The sequence below is a fragment of the Opisthocomus hoazin genome, chromosome 3 (genome assembly GCF_030867145.1).
Source record: "Opisthocomus hoazin isolate bOpiHoa1 chromosome 3, bOpiHoa1.hap1, whole genome shotgun sequence".
NCBI lineage: Eukaryota > Metazoa > Chordata > Aves > Opisthocomiformes > Opisthocomidae > Opisthocomus > Opisthocomus hoazin.
Genome location: NC_134416.1, coordinates 95,397,986 through 95,411,215, shown reverse-complemented (window position 1 = coordinate 95,411,215; position 13,230 = coordinate 95,397,986). Strand labels below are relative to the sequence as shown.

The 13,230-nt window shown below is 44.2% G+C and overlaps 1 protein-coding gene across 9 annotated transcripts in view; it reads left to right on the top strand.

Moving 5' to 3' along the window:
- Positions 1–13,230, top strand: part of CTNND2 (catenin delta 2) — a 694,166-nt gene that overhangs the window by 235,160 nt on the left and 445,776 nt on the right. The window contains exon 1 of one of the 9 annotated variants that reach the window (XM_075417105.1): positions 7,968–8,131. The exons of 7 other annotated variants lie outside the window; for them this stretch is intronic. The gene's annotated coding sequence lies outside the window, so the exon portion shown is untranslated. One more of the 9 variants, XM_075417106.1, reaches the window with a different exon arrangement.

Sequence of the window (13,230 nt, the reverse complement as noted above, 5' to 3'; positions counted from 1 at the left end):
TCGAAAAGCTTGGGAACAGATTTTGAATGTAACACTGGCAGGCAAGGTGTAAAGGCTGACAGACAGCTCAGCATGGGTCAGGGCACAAGCAGAAACTCGTGCAAAATGTGTTGCCAAAAAAAGAAAGGAGACAATAAATTTGCATCCCTGCATGGGAAGAGGCAACAAACAAAAGGTCTTGAAATTGTGAAAGGGGAGAAGAAAACAGCCGGGCAGAGCACTCTGCGCACAGAAAAATAATTACCCGCTTGGTCAAAGTTACTCACGGCTGACGGGGCGGGTGAAGGTGGGGTGAAGGATGTTGCAGGCAGTGAAACGTGTTGTTACCTTTCAAAAACACGAGAGATGCTGCAGGGCCTGACCCGGCTTGAGGAGGAGGCTGCCGGCCTGTGCTGTAGGCACCCTCTCCCTCCTCCCCGTGCAGCCCCTGGCCAGGGTGAAACGGGGCGGTGGGCAGGGGTGCGGGTGGGCAGGGGTGCGGGTGGGGGTCCCCGGCGGCAGCCAGGGTCTGGCGCTGCAGCCTGGTGGCCACTGCACGGGGAACGGTGGGTCTGGCTTCCAGGCTGAACGGAGCGGGTTGGGTGCTGTGGGGACACGGAGGGTTCTGGGGTGCTGATTGCCCTGCGCCGTGTTTTGGAGTGTGAAAAGGGAATTAGAAAGCAAGTTGGATTTTTAAAAAGAGGCACTAGCGCTGTTCGTGCTTGCTGCGCTGTGAGCAACCAGCAACACGGCCTCCAGCAGCGCGTACGGTAGGTGTTTCTTCTCCTCAAAACGCTGTTGGGTTTGTTTGAAGGACAGATAGAGAGGTAACAGGCCAGCAGAGAGAACAAGTGTGCCTGCAGAGGGTTGCTGGGACTTTTGGTGTTGTTTCTTAATGGAACTGGACTTCGCCTAAAGGGAAGGAGGCGAGAAAAGCGCAAGGGGAGGAAAAGGTAAAGGGAGAGGTTGAGGGGAGAGAAGGAATAAGACTGGGCTGCTGAGTGAAGACACAGTGTGGAAAAGATGTTATCTAACTGTAGCACTGGTAATTAAGTTAGTAGAATGAATGTGGGATTGAATGGAGAACATTAGCAGAAGCTTAAGTCGCCTAATTGGTCTGTTAATCACGGGCCAAGTTGCTTTCTCTCAGGCGTGCCTAACAGTGTTTCTTGTTTTTGCAGCAAATATTTAAAAAAAAATATTCTGCAGGTAGATTTTGAGGCCTTGAATATTTGCTACGATAGTATGTGAGCATACTTCCATATAATCCTTTTCTACAAAATTCTTCTATCCTTAATAAAACTTATGAAACAGGTGCATTGTGTGCTTTTTGGAGGGAAAAAAACAAAACAAACACCTCTATCTTTATCTGATTAAAAGTTTAAACTAAAATCCCAGTAGCCAAGCAGTCATGATTGTCCCAAAGAATTCTCTGAAATAGATTTGTTTTGTACCTGATATGATTGCTGTAGCAAGAGAAGTTTAATGTGCCTCTCGCCCCAAAGGAAGTGGTGGGTGCAGTTATTAACGAGCGTCTCTCTCTTTTGTGTTAGTATTGATGGCTCAAATACCTTTCTCAACCTCAGATTCACTCCCTGCTTTTTGCCTGCTCTGCTTTTCTCCCTCAGCCTCCAGGACTCCTTCTGGTCAGGTTCACTTGTTTTCATTTGTGGCAATCCTTCATCAATTTGTTCTGAGAACTTCCGCAGCCAATACAGAAATCCATTAAATCTATATAACAGGTTAATCTCAACTAATAATTACTCATTAATCTTGCTGGAAATACACATTTTCTTCAGCCCATTGCCAAGTCACAAGCTTGAGAGAAAAGTGTTTAATCTGTTTTGTAAAGTTTGTTAATGACAAATTCTGGCTGACAGATTGAAAAATTAGGTCCACTGTGTTGGGGTGCATTCAGTTTAAAAAAGTGATTAACTGTGTGCCAAGCTGTCAAAGAAATTTTGCATGAAAAAAGAGAAGTTGTTAACATTATGTCTGTGCCCAGTGATTTCAAAATGTCCATTTTAAATATACATGGACAAATATAAATGAGCAGCATACAGCCATTTTCAAAAAGTGGAGTTTTGAAACTATCTAAAGAGAAGCCTGAACCAGCTTTTTTACTCCCTCACACCCTTCCCCAATTTTTTCCCCTGTATCTAAAAGTGTTTAAAAACACATTTCCCCCTAAAATTTGAGTCACATCTGCTCGCTAATTGAATTGAACACAGACATTGGCTTTCCTGAAGAGCTAGCTCCTCCTTGTTCTTGCCCTCCCATCAGGCCACGGCTGGATCGTGGGAGACTGTTCCCCAGCGCAGCTGGATGCGCTGACACAGGTCGGTCATAGCCTAGGACGGTTTAGAAGGTCCCACACTTGCTAAATAATTCAACCTGTTTTATGGCTATTTGCTTAATACCCCATTTCTGCAGAGCTGGTTAAAGTGTCTGAGGAAAGGTCACATTGATTGCGCGTCTTCTCTCTGTTGAACTTGACTTCTGCTGCCTCCTGGTGCTGCTCTCAGTATATCTTCACTTCTGATTGATTTTCTTAATTCAGAAATTGACGCAAGAAGTCTTTTCTAATGAAAAGCGTGTTTGTCAATATTCTCCACTCCCTCTATGGATTTCCGTTACGTTTTTATTTTGGTTACTAGCTCCTGACCTGGTTATATTCTGGTTTGCTTGAAAACCCAAATCTTGGTTCTCTGTACAAAATAATCACATTTTTGCTTTTATCTTTTGTATTGCCAACCACGCTCGTTGGCGAAAGGCATAATTTCGTTTTCAAGATCTTTTTGGGAGCAGAGAGCAGCCTCATGTTACCAGACCAGCAGAGTGTTTTCATATTCAGAAAGTGAAGAAAAATAACCTGTTGTGAGCAGTAAGTCTTTATTCCTGGTCAGGGATGAAATCCCAGATGAAAGGATATGTTTCTTCTTTGCCTTGTGACACAAAGTCAGACTTAAAAAGCCTTCTACTTGTTCCAAGTGACTCAGAGGTTGAAGAAATGACACTCTGTAAGATGGTGTGTGACACAAAATGCTGCTGTGTGCTTGTTCTGCAGATTCAAAGTACACCTTTGGTTCCTGAACTCTTTTTAGTTTGATAGAAAACCCATCATAATGTTTGTCTATTACAAAGCTTCATCATCACAGATGCTGAACTTTACCTGATGTTTGTACACATCACACGAGATGGAGCAAGTGAAATTGGGTTACAAACACTGTTTTGTGTTGTGGTGATGAATTATTTCTGTCACTGATCACCACACTGGCAAGGGGGTACACAGCTGTAACAACACAGGACAAGGGGCAATGGGCACAAACTGAAGCAGAGGAAGTTCCGTCTGAACATGAGGAAGAACTTCTTCACTCTGAGGGTGACGGAGCACTGGAACAGGCTGCCCAGGGAGGTTGTGGAGTCTCCTTCTCTGGAGATATTCAAGACCCGCCTGGACAAGGTCCTGTGCAGCCTGCTGTAGGTGACCCTGCTTCGGCAGCAGGGTTGGACTAGATGACCCACAGAAGTCCCTTCCAACCCCTACTATTCTGTGATTCTGTGAACACATTTTCACATTCCATTTGTTAGTTCCAATATTGACTTAATCTTTTTCTGATACACCATTTTTTCCCTTGGACTTACTTTGCTATTAAATTAAGCGACTTTGAGGTTTCCTTCATTCGAAGAATAATTTTTAACTAAAAAAATCCTGCATTTGAATGGACAATAGCACACATTACGCAGTCCTCCAGAATTTTATACAACCAAGCATATCCTCTCATTAATTTGGTTTTCCATGGTTCTGTATTGCCAGTGCGACAGGTAAGCTGTTGAGGTGAGATGTAATATGAATGGATCCAGAAAATCCTTTTGTAACTTGGAGAAACCACCTCTAACCCAATTAGTTGGGATTTAACGACAGTATTTCCATAAGCGGTAGCTCTCCGGAATAATTCCACTTGACCTAAATCTGTTCCTACTGGAATCAGCCGGAGTTTTACTTCTGGTTTCCAGGAAGTCGTGGAAGTGTCCAACCCTTCTCAACTTGTTTTGTTTTCTACTGTCTGACTTAAAAGTGGCTCATACTCTGCGAAGTTCTTGCTGGGTGTTGAAAAACTTGCAGGAATACTTACAAAGCTAATACAAAATAGTAGGAAATGTCTTGGCAGCTCTTTTAACAAAGTTGGTTAGCAAATCTTCAAGTGCTTAGGCATGATCTCTCCTTTCTTAGTGTTACTGAACTGGTTATCCCCACAGACAATGAAACGGAGTAAGTCTTAAAGACACTGTGGTCTGTAATATTTTTTTTTAAATTTTACTATTCTTTAGTGTTGCAGAACATAAGGAGCAAAAGTTGGTGGAAGTAAGTGCTATATACTGCTGTCTACTTGGACCTCAAGAAAGGCTTTCTTCATTTATTATGCAAGAACATGATTCCCTGTTTACACTCCTTGCCTGAGCTGAGTATGTCATGGAAGAGAAATAGTAGGGATCTGCAGAGCCACCGTGTACAGTATCACACAAAACCTTGACTTGTTCTTAGAGTGGTCTTCCCCACAGGGTTACCAAATCAAGAGAGAAACATGAGTAAAACACAGTAAGAGATTGTGACAAAGGCCTGAGCTTCTGAAAAAAACATCTGAGGTTTTGCAGTAATTGCAGCGCCATTTCATTTCACAACTTCAATGTCACAAACCAGAAAAAGTAGAGAAAAGGGAAAGATTCTGGAGTAATTTCTGTCTGCGTGTGCATAGGTTGTCAAGCAGAGGAATGGCTACATGTGCCCTAGAAGGTGTTTAATAGAAAAAAACTCCCCGCAACCGGGTATAGATACGCCTACCAAATTAATCCAGTGAATATTTATGTGACTTCAAATGAAATCATCTTATTTCTGCTTTGTACAGCAGTTCATCCTGTGTATCATCACTAGACACATTGAGGAGAGCACAAGCTATCCCTTAGCTCTGGCCTTTGCATGGCTGCCTTGAAATGTTTTCAGATTTATCTCATCTGAGAAACATGGACTGGAGTATTGATGTCTTTCATTCAAATTATAAAGAATTCACCTAGTTGCTGTACTCTTGACGTTTGGGGATTTTTTTAAATGGCTCTTGAACAACCTGTGTGAAAAGGATGGGAATGTGCATTTGTGTAGATTAAAGTGAGGCTGCGGATGTTAGCATAAAAACACTGAATTGTGCTTCAGGAATAACCATTCGTGTGCTGCTTAACAATAGAAAAACCCCGCACGTAGCCTTCTGCCTCAGTAGACCAACTTGAAGGCAGTTTTCCTTGGCTAAATATTACTGGAAAGCCTAAAATACATTATAGGATTTCCTTCTCGCTGTCCAGACTCTCAAAGTTTGCACAGCTTCAGCATACAATAAGTCAAACATCAAGAGCGCACTTAAGGATTTGATCAATTTTAAGTGTATAGGAATTTTTGTGATTCAGAAAAAGTGCGTATTCTAATGACAGGAAGGGTATATGGGTCTGGAATGAAAATAGTGTGCTTCCAGTTTCATCAGTCAGCTTTATGAGATAGGATCCCTGCATATGAGATAGCAATCCGTAAAAATGTCAAATTATTGAACAACTCTTTCATGAATATGTGGCAATCCATTTAATAGCAGTCGTTGATCTCGGCGATGAGAGTGAAAGCCCTTTCAGTTCTACGGTTAGGTTACATTTCTCTATTAAATATACTGCAAAACTGCGTGTGTGTTGTGCACTGCTGCACTAGATGCAATGCCTGTGTCGTACCCGTTTTCTGATTTTTTCAACAGAGCTTTCCTGAGACGGCGATGCGTATTAGCACACTGAAGCGAAACAGGGTGGCCATTCACAGTATTTCAGTGAAAGAGAACATGCTCAGACTGCTGTGGAATTAATTACCCCTTGGAGATATTATTTCATGTGGAGTAGTTTTTCTCCTATTAAATTGCCATTTATTTGTGACCTTTAATTTATCATAAACAGTCTTCTTTCTGCATCCTAGGCAGCAGTGGAGAACAACAATAAATTGTTGCATTGCTCTCCTGGATTGATACTTGGAGCTTGGCAGAGTTACAAGGCAGCTAGTAGCTCTGCCGTTCAGGAGCTAGAATAAAGGGCTTTACTACGTAATTTTCCATCCTTTGTCCCCAGCAAAATTTTACCTCCTTGAAATTTTAGAAATACAGCTGACTGTTGGGTTTTCCCTTTCCAGCCCTTTCCGGGAGAAGTGGCCGACTGCGTCCTCTTTTTTGTGATGATTGCATTGGCCTCAGCAGGTGTTTAAAAGAAGTTTCTGAGGGTAAACCTCTGGGCTTGGCTACCTGCTGTTTCCTCCCCGAGTCCCCGTCTGGGGGGAGGCTGAGGGCAGCCCCCATGCTGAGGTCTGGCCCCAGGGAGTGTGGGTAAGCCCAGGGGAGGTTGGTGGGTGCCGAGTCAGCGTCTTCTTCCCTTCAGACCCCGAAATGCCGCCCTCCCTTCCTCCATGCGTGTACCCTGTCCTGTCAAACCGGGTGAGACTGACCTCGGCGTCACTGAGGCCTCGAGAGAGGGGTGCAGAGGTGGGGCTGGAGTTTTGTGACTCCTGACCAGTGATGGTAAATACAAACGACAGCGGATGTCACACACGTGGTCATCGCAGCCCAGAAAGCGTGAGCGGCTCTTTGCAGGTAGAAAGGAGCCGTTTCTTTAAGATCTGGATCGAATATGGAATTTAAAGAAAGGGCTAAGACTAAAGGGTAGCCCAACCCTTCAGCCTTTCACCTAAACGTTGGCAGCAAACAATGCAGGCTGTGTGCTATGGCGCTTTTAAAAATTAAAATGGGTATAATAATCATATTCAGTTTCGTTATAAACATTGGGAAGGGTTTATTTTGGAGTCGAAGCTGGTGTGGTTCGTTCACAGGAAGTATTTGAATATGAAACTCGTATTTGTATGGAGGGAAGGGAAGGCTGTTTCTCCTGACGGCATCTGTGCGTACAGAATAATCGAAGGGTGGTTGGCCTCCGGGGTTCCGATGGCCCAGGCGCTCACCAGCTGAAACGGGCGCAACGAGGAGGGCAAGAAATCCTCAGAAGCAAGTGAAGTCTGTCTGGCTTCAGCAGAATTGGTCGAGTGACTTCAGCGTTTGCACCGTGCCGAAGGGCGACAGCGCTCTTCGACAAGGACAAATTACATCTACGAGGGGTCTGGGTTGTAGGAATCGGTCGTCAGCGTTGCTCGAAGCCTCGCCTCCGCCTCGGGCATCTTCACCGGTGACGCTGGGCCCCGCCAGCCCCCGGGGTGCGGGCAGAGCCTGTCACCTCGGCGGGGCCAGCCCTGAGCGAGGGGCTGGGGCTCCCGGCGTGGCTGCGGCCGGTGGGGCCTCGCCTGCGCATTCCAGCCTTGCCGCTTACTTACGAGCGTGAGCTTTATCTTCTGCGTGCCTGCGTGTTTCAGAGCGAGGTCTCACAGCTTCGGGTCGTGCGGTCTGCAAAGCCGAAGCTGAAAAGAAAAATGAAACCAAAGGTGCCCCAAAATATGACGTTTGGCGTTAGGGTAATTCTGGGTGAGGTCGCGCCGTGCGGAGACTCCGTGGTAGCGTATCGACTTCCACTCTCAATTAGCAAACCGAAATGAAAATGCGCGCGTATGAAGACTGGTTGTAAAAAAAGAAGATTGATAAATAAAATGATGCGTGAAGATTGATTAAAAACCAAGAAGATAAAATGCCGGGGGTTTCTGGCGGGGCAGAACTGCGCATTCGCCGGTCGGGCCGCCTTTAGCGCGCCGCTGTTGCTGCTCCTGCTTGCAGGCGGGTTCCCGACCCCGTGTCGGCGACAGCTGGTTCCCGGCCGTCCCCGTCGCGATCGGGGTGCGGGGCGGGGCCGGGCGGCGGGGGGGCGTGGCCGGGCGGCGGTGAGGTGCCGCGCGAATGAGGGCGGCGGGGGGCTCGGCCCGCGGTTGCCATGGAGACCTTTGTGCCCGGCCTGCCCGCGCGGCCCCGCTGGGCCGGCGGCAGCTGCCCGCGCCCGGGCCTCGCCTCGCGCCCGCCCGCCGGCCCCTCAGCGCCGCGAAAATACAGAGAAGCGGCGGAACGGCGGGGTTTTGTCGCCGTCTGTCCGAGCGCTCGGAACGGCCCGCAGCTTGTTTGCGTTTTCCCGCAAGTTTCTTTCTGTAAGTGGTAAAAGGAGGCGGAAAACAATAAAGAAGAAAAATAAAAAAAAACAACCAATGACCGGTCCTGCGTGAGCTGCCGCTGCGGAGGGGGAGAAGGAGCCCGGCCGTGAGGAGACCTCCCAGAGCGGGCGGCGGGCGCGCGGATGAAGGAGGTCGATCTGCAAGCGGGCGGCGGCGGCGGGGCTGCTCCGCGGCTCGCCCGCCTGAGGTGGAACGAGGGGTCTGGCGGAAGGCGGGTGGCTGGCTCTGAACGTCGCGGCTGGGCAGCGGCGGGCAAAGGCGCTCGGGCCGCAGGAGGCTTTGGCCGGGGCGGCGCGGGGGCGTGCGGGCGGCGTGGAGGCCGGGGTGTGAGATCTGTCCGTCTGTCCGTCCGGTGGGGCTCCGTCGGGTTCTTTGCTGTTCGTAAAAACAAGGTTCTTGGCTCAAAAAAAAGAGAGGGAAAAGGGCAGCCTGAAGTCCACCAAAAGACGAGAAAGTAAGTGTTACTCTTTAAAGGAAGTATTTTGTTTTCCCAAAGCGTTTCGTGCCCAGGCTCGGCAGCACTTTACGTGGCTGCGGTTATTTCTTGTTTCAGCTTGTCTAAAGCAGAGATGGGAGAAAAGCAGTAATTCCCTTGAGATAAAATAATTCCTCGGACTGATCTTTCTTGTACAAAGACACGTTGTCATAGCTATATACTTTGAGCTTATATACCTGTTGCTTTGTACTTTCACTCTAGAAAATCCTCTCAGTAAATCCTGTGTACTCAACCGTAGTGACTGGTGGCTTTTTTTTTTTTTTTTTCCAGATAGTTGTCTTAAATAGGTGAGAACGGGATTTGCATATCTTATAATTGTGTTTAACCTTGAAGTCTTCAGTAAGCTTTTCAGGTAGACTTTTGTGTAGATGGGTCAGCAAATTTGAAATTCATTACTGGAGATTAGTGAAAATAATGCGTGGTTATGACCTCCTGGTGTCATCTGGTGCTGCTGAAGTCCCAGGGAAATGTTACTGACTGTTCAAGGGATTAAATGAATGAATTTGGTGTGGAAGTGTGTTATGTGAGGAATGTCCCAACAGCCTTTTCTGACACAGATCTGTATACTTGTTAAAGTAACAGTTTATTTACTGGTTTGATCTTTCAGCTGAATTAAAATGAAATCTCTAAAATGTAAAAACAATGCCCTGTGTCTAGTGCTTCCTACAAAAAAAAAAAATTAAAAAAAATTGTGTAGAGCAGATTGGTTTTACATCTTATTCCTGATTCAAGACACTGCAGGAATATGTTGGTTTGGAGTAATAACGTTTACTAGGGGATTGCCTTTGTCAAATTAAATGAATAAGCATGTATCCTGCAAAATGAATAAAACATACGGCTTTGAGGGAATTCTCTTCTGCTGTAACCATAACTGTTGGGTTTTATTAGTTAAATTTGGAAACAAAAGATTTTTCTGTATCAAACTAGCGTAACTGCTCAATCTTAAACTAAGAGCTGTTTGTCTCTTTTGTTTTTGTTGTTTTTTTTTTTTAGGAGTATTCCAGAGTATTCAGCATGAAAATCTTACTTCACATGTTCTGATCCTTTGTAGACCAATAAAACCGTCTTAATTGCTTCAACATCAGGAACTAATTTTGTCTCAAAAAAAGTTTAGTAAAACTAATTTGATGTTTGACTGGCGTTCGGTAGTTTAAATGCTTTGCCCAGCTGATCGAAGCTTGTTCCTAATTGATCCAGCTAGTCCTGTTCACTAATTCATACCATTAGGTTGAGTTGAGTAAGACTGCGTAGCTCCTTATGTGGCACTTTTGAGTTGACTCTGGTGTCCCAAAGCATGCTGCTTGCTGCGGATTCTTTCAGTAGCTTTTTAGTTGCATACAGTTTGTTTTTAGTGGCTTGCAAGGTCAAACATCCAGAAACTTGTGATCTTCGTCTTCTCCCCTCTAAGATGCACGGCATAAAGACCCTGGTTAGTGTTGGCTGTGGGAAGAACATTGAAGTGACGCAGAAACAGTTACGAAGGGACTTGTGAAGCCCATGGTGACAGAGCAGTACCTGAAGTTGTTTTAGCAGTTAATTCCAGTCTCCTTCACTAAAGCCCTCTGAGTCAGGTGCAGAAACAGAAATTCAGTGAAGTCCCTAATAGAGTGTGCTCATGGCGGAACCTCCTGCGGCTGATAAATATTTCAAGAAGCTGGAAGTTAGTGATACATTTTAAATGCACTGCTAAGCTGAGATACTTCATGGTCCTTTGCATACACGTTTGCATTATTCATTTGTGCTATGCAGGTAGATAATGGTCCATATCTATCTTTGGTATTACTCCACTCATTTCTAAGTAACTGAAGTAATCCAACCATACGTGTACATCTTGATTTTTGGAAGTTCAAGGCAAAGTTGGAATTACTTTGGTGATTTTATTATACAAGATAAATTTTTTTTATGTACAAACTAATGGTGTTCAGTATCTTAGGCATTCTTACATTAAAATAATTGTAAGCAGAAGGTATAATTTATTTTTTTTCTTCACCTTTTCCTGAAAAAAATCCATGTTCAGTCCTCTAGTTGCTGAATCCTAAAGTGACTGACAGAAGGATACAATAAAACAGCTTTTTGTCATTGGTAAAAATTTGTGCTAATAACCAACCAAAGTAGAAGATCTTGAGACACTTTTTTTTTGTAGCATGAGACTTTCTTAAGGTAGAAACTCTCTCTCCATGTTTTAAGCAGCCTTCCATACAGTGGGTCAGTAGTACTAGCACGTGCCACATGTGTGTGTGTGCACGTATACAAACTGTATACATATCTGTACTTTAAATATATCAGGGACTTGCTTTAATCTATGAGTAGAGGCAGAGGTAACAGATGAATGGTAAGTCTTGATCTAACAGCATGCACTGAATTTCAAATGCTGACGTTGGGTAGGCCGTTCAGATGGAAGAGTGTATAATGCATTTGGTGGAAGCAGCTATCTCTACATATAAATTGGTATATGAAGGTGCTTATTGTTTGAGGGGGATATCTTGACTTTATTTATTTTTAGTAGAGATCGGTGTTGTGGGAAACAATTGAGATCATTTTAATGAGAAATGTTAAGGTATTTCTTTTTGAGATCCAAAGAAAACTCTTAGCATGGGGTTCACGCTGTTACAAATAGTTGCTGCCAGAGGCCAAGACCTTTGTATGACATTCTCGGAATGTTCATTCCATTGAATGGCTTTTGAAAAAGCTAACTTGACAATGGAAGCAGGAACTTCGTCTTCCCAGCCGTGAACACATGCACTCGATGGCTGCAGAATTGTGATTCTGTCTGTCAATCCCGAGTGCTACAAGGCTGTGTAGTTCTAACGATCTGGAAAAAAAAGTACTTGGAAACACAACTACATGTCAGTGGAGGTAAGGCTCTTCTTACACACTCTGTGTCTAACCCTTTCTAGTTACAGCACGTATGGCAAAGTTATTCAGTAAAGGTCCTTGATTTTGTGGCAGTGTGGTGGAGCAAATCAGGACTTGGGAGTCAATAAGAAAAAGACCAATACATTTAGTATATTGTCTGGGAATTATCACAGTTGTGTGTAATTTGTATTTAGATCAGTTGTCAAAGTTTTGTTCTCAGTGGACTGAAACACGTTGAAGCCAAATAACTTTCACAGCTTTAGAAGCTGTCAGAGAAGCTGAGAGTTGGGACACCTTTCCCTTCAGTGCTGGGAAAGGCTGTAAAAGTCTATTCAGACTGCAGTAAGCATTCACTGGCAGTTTCTGCTAAAACTATAGGCAGAGAAATAACATCTATTTGAACTGTTGAGTTAAAACATTAAATCCTTTGGTGATCAACAGGCACGCAGACAGATGTCATCATGTTGGGTTTTTTTCCTAGTTGTGCCCTCAGTTTTCTCGGTAGTGATGAGTGCAGATAATTTTTGTTTGAAGGAAGACTTGCATTCTTCTAAGTAGCATTATAAATGAGCATGTGTGCACCATGTGTTAAGATATTTCGATGGTGTGATAAAGAAATTAATACTGATTATTACCATTCTCTTAGGGTTGTACAGATGTTGTGTAAGGACATCTGCATCTGGAGTGGTAGCTAGTAGTTCACTTGGAAATTGAGGGCAGATGCCTGTGCTTTCCATTACATACCGGCTCTCGTTCTGGCATATGCATGGGGCTGTTTCAGCTGAAACATGTGCCCAGTCCTTGTTAGACTTGCATGAACAGTGGCCCAAAGATGATGTTGGCTGCCATGGTGAGATAAAGGTAGACTGCTTCTCCGGCCTGCAGGATGGCCCAGCAGACTGTGTGGGAAGTAATAGCATCTTCATTACGGTCTTGATTGTGCGCTTGCTGATTTCTGTTTTGTGAAACCAATTGTGTAAATTGGAACTGTTGGTAAATCTGAAGTCTAACGTGGTTGCATTAGCCTCTGCTGCTTGACTTTTCACTCCTTTTTTTTTGAGTGAATTTATTGGTAACCTTATTTCAACAGTAACAGGCAGTTCTGTTTTGATTTCTTACCTGAGCTGACTTGGTCCAGTACAGAGTTTGCTTTTCTGCATTTCCAACTCTTTCAGCTTTTCTTAAGTGCCAGAGTTTATGAATGTGCAAAAGGGACATGCGAAAACCTGATGATAGAAATTCTCTTGCTTAGAGGGTTAAGAGTAATCCGTCATCGATAATATCAGAGGGGTGCTGTTGACTAAAATGTATTTAACAACATAAAAGTGAAGAGGTGATATTACATGCTTGTAGTTTGTTGCTGTTGTTTTAACGGCTTATCTTCAGAAGGGTCAGTATTTTATCACTGGGCCCAGTCTAGCATGAACCTGCCAATGCTATTGTCTTTTAGACTGTCGAAGCTGTTAGTTCTCACAAGCTGGACTTTAAGCAATAGAAAAGCAGCCTGTTGCTAGAAACCTGTAACTTAGAAAATCTCAAAAATTCTTCTCCTGGAAGGGATGATTAATTGTCAAGAAATAAAGACAAATAATTAAAATAAAAAGATCTGCTAGCAGAGATTTTAAACAAACAAACCCGAACAAACACTTTGGCATTTTTTTCTTCTTTGTCTTGTTTTCTTCAAGGTTGCAGTGTTACGCGTCTGCCTTGCCCTGGTTTCAGA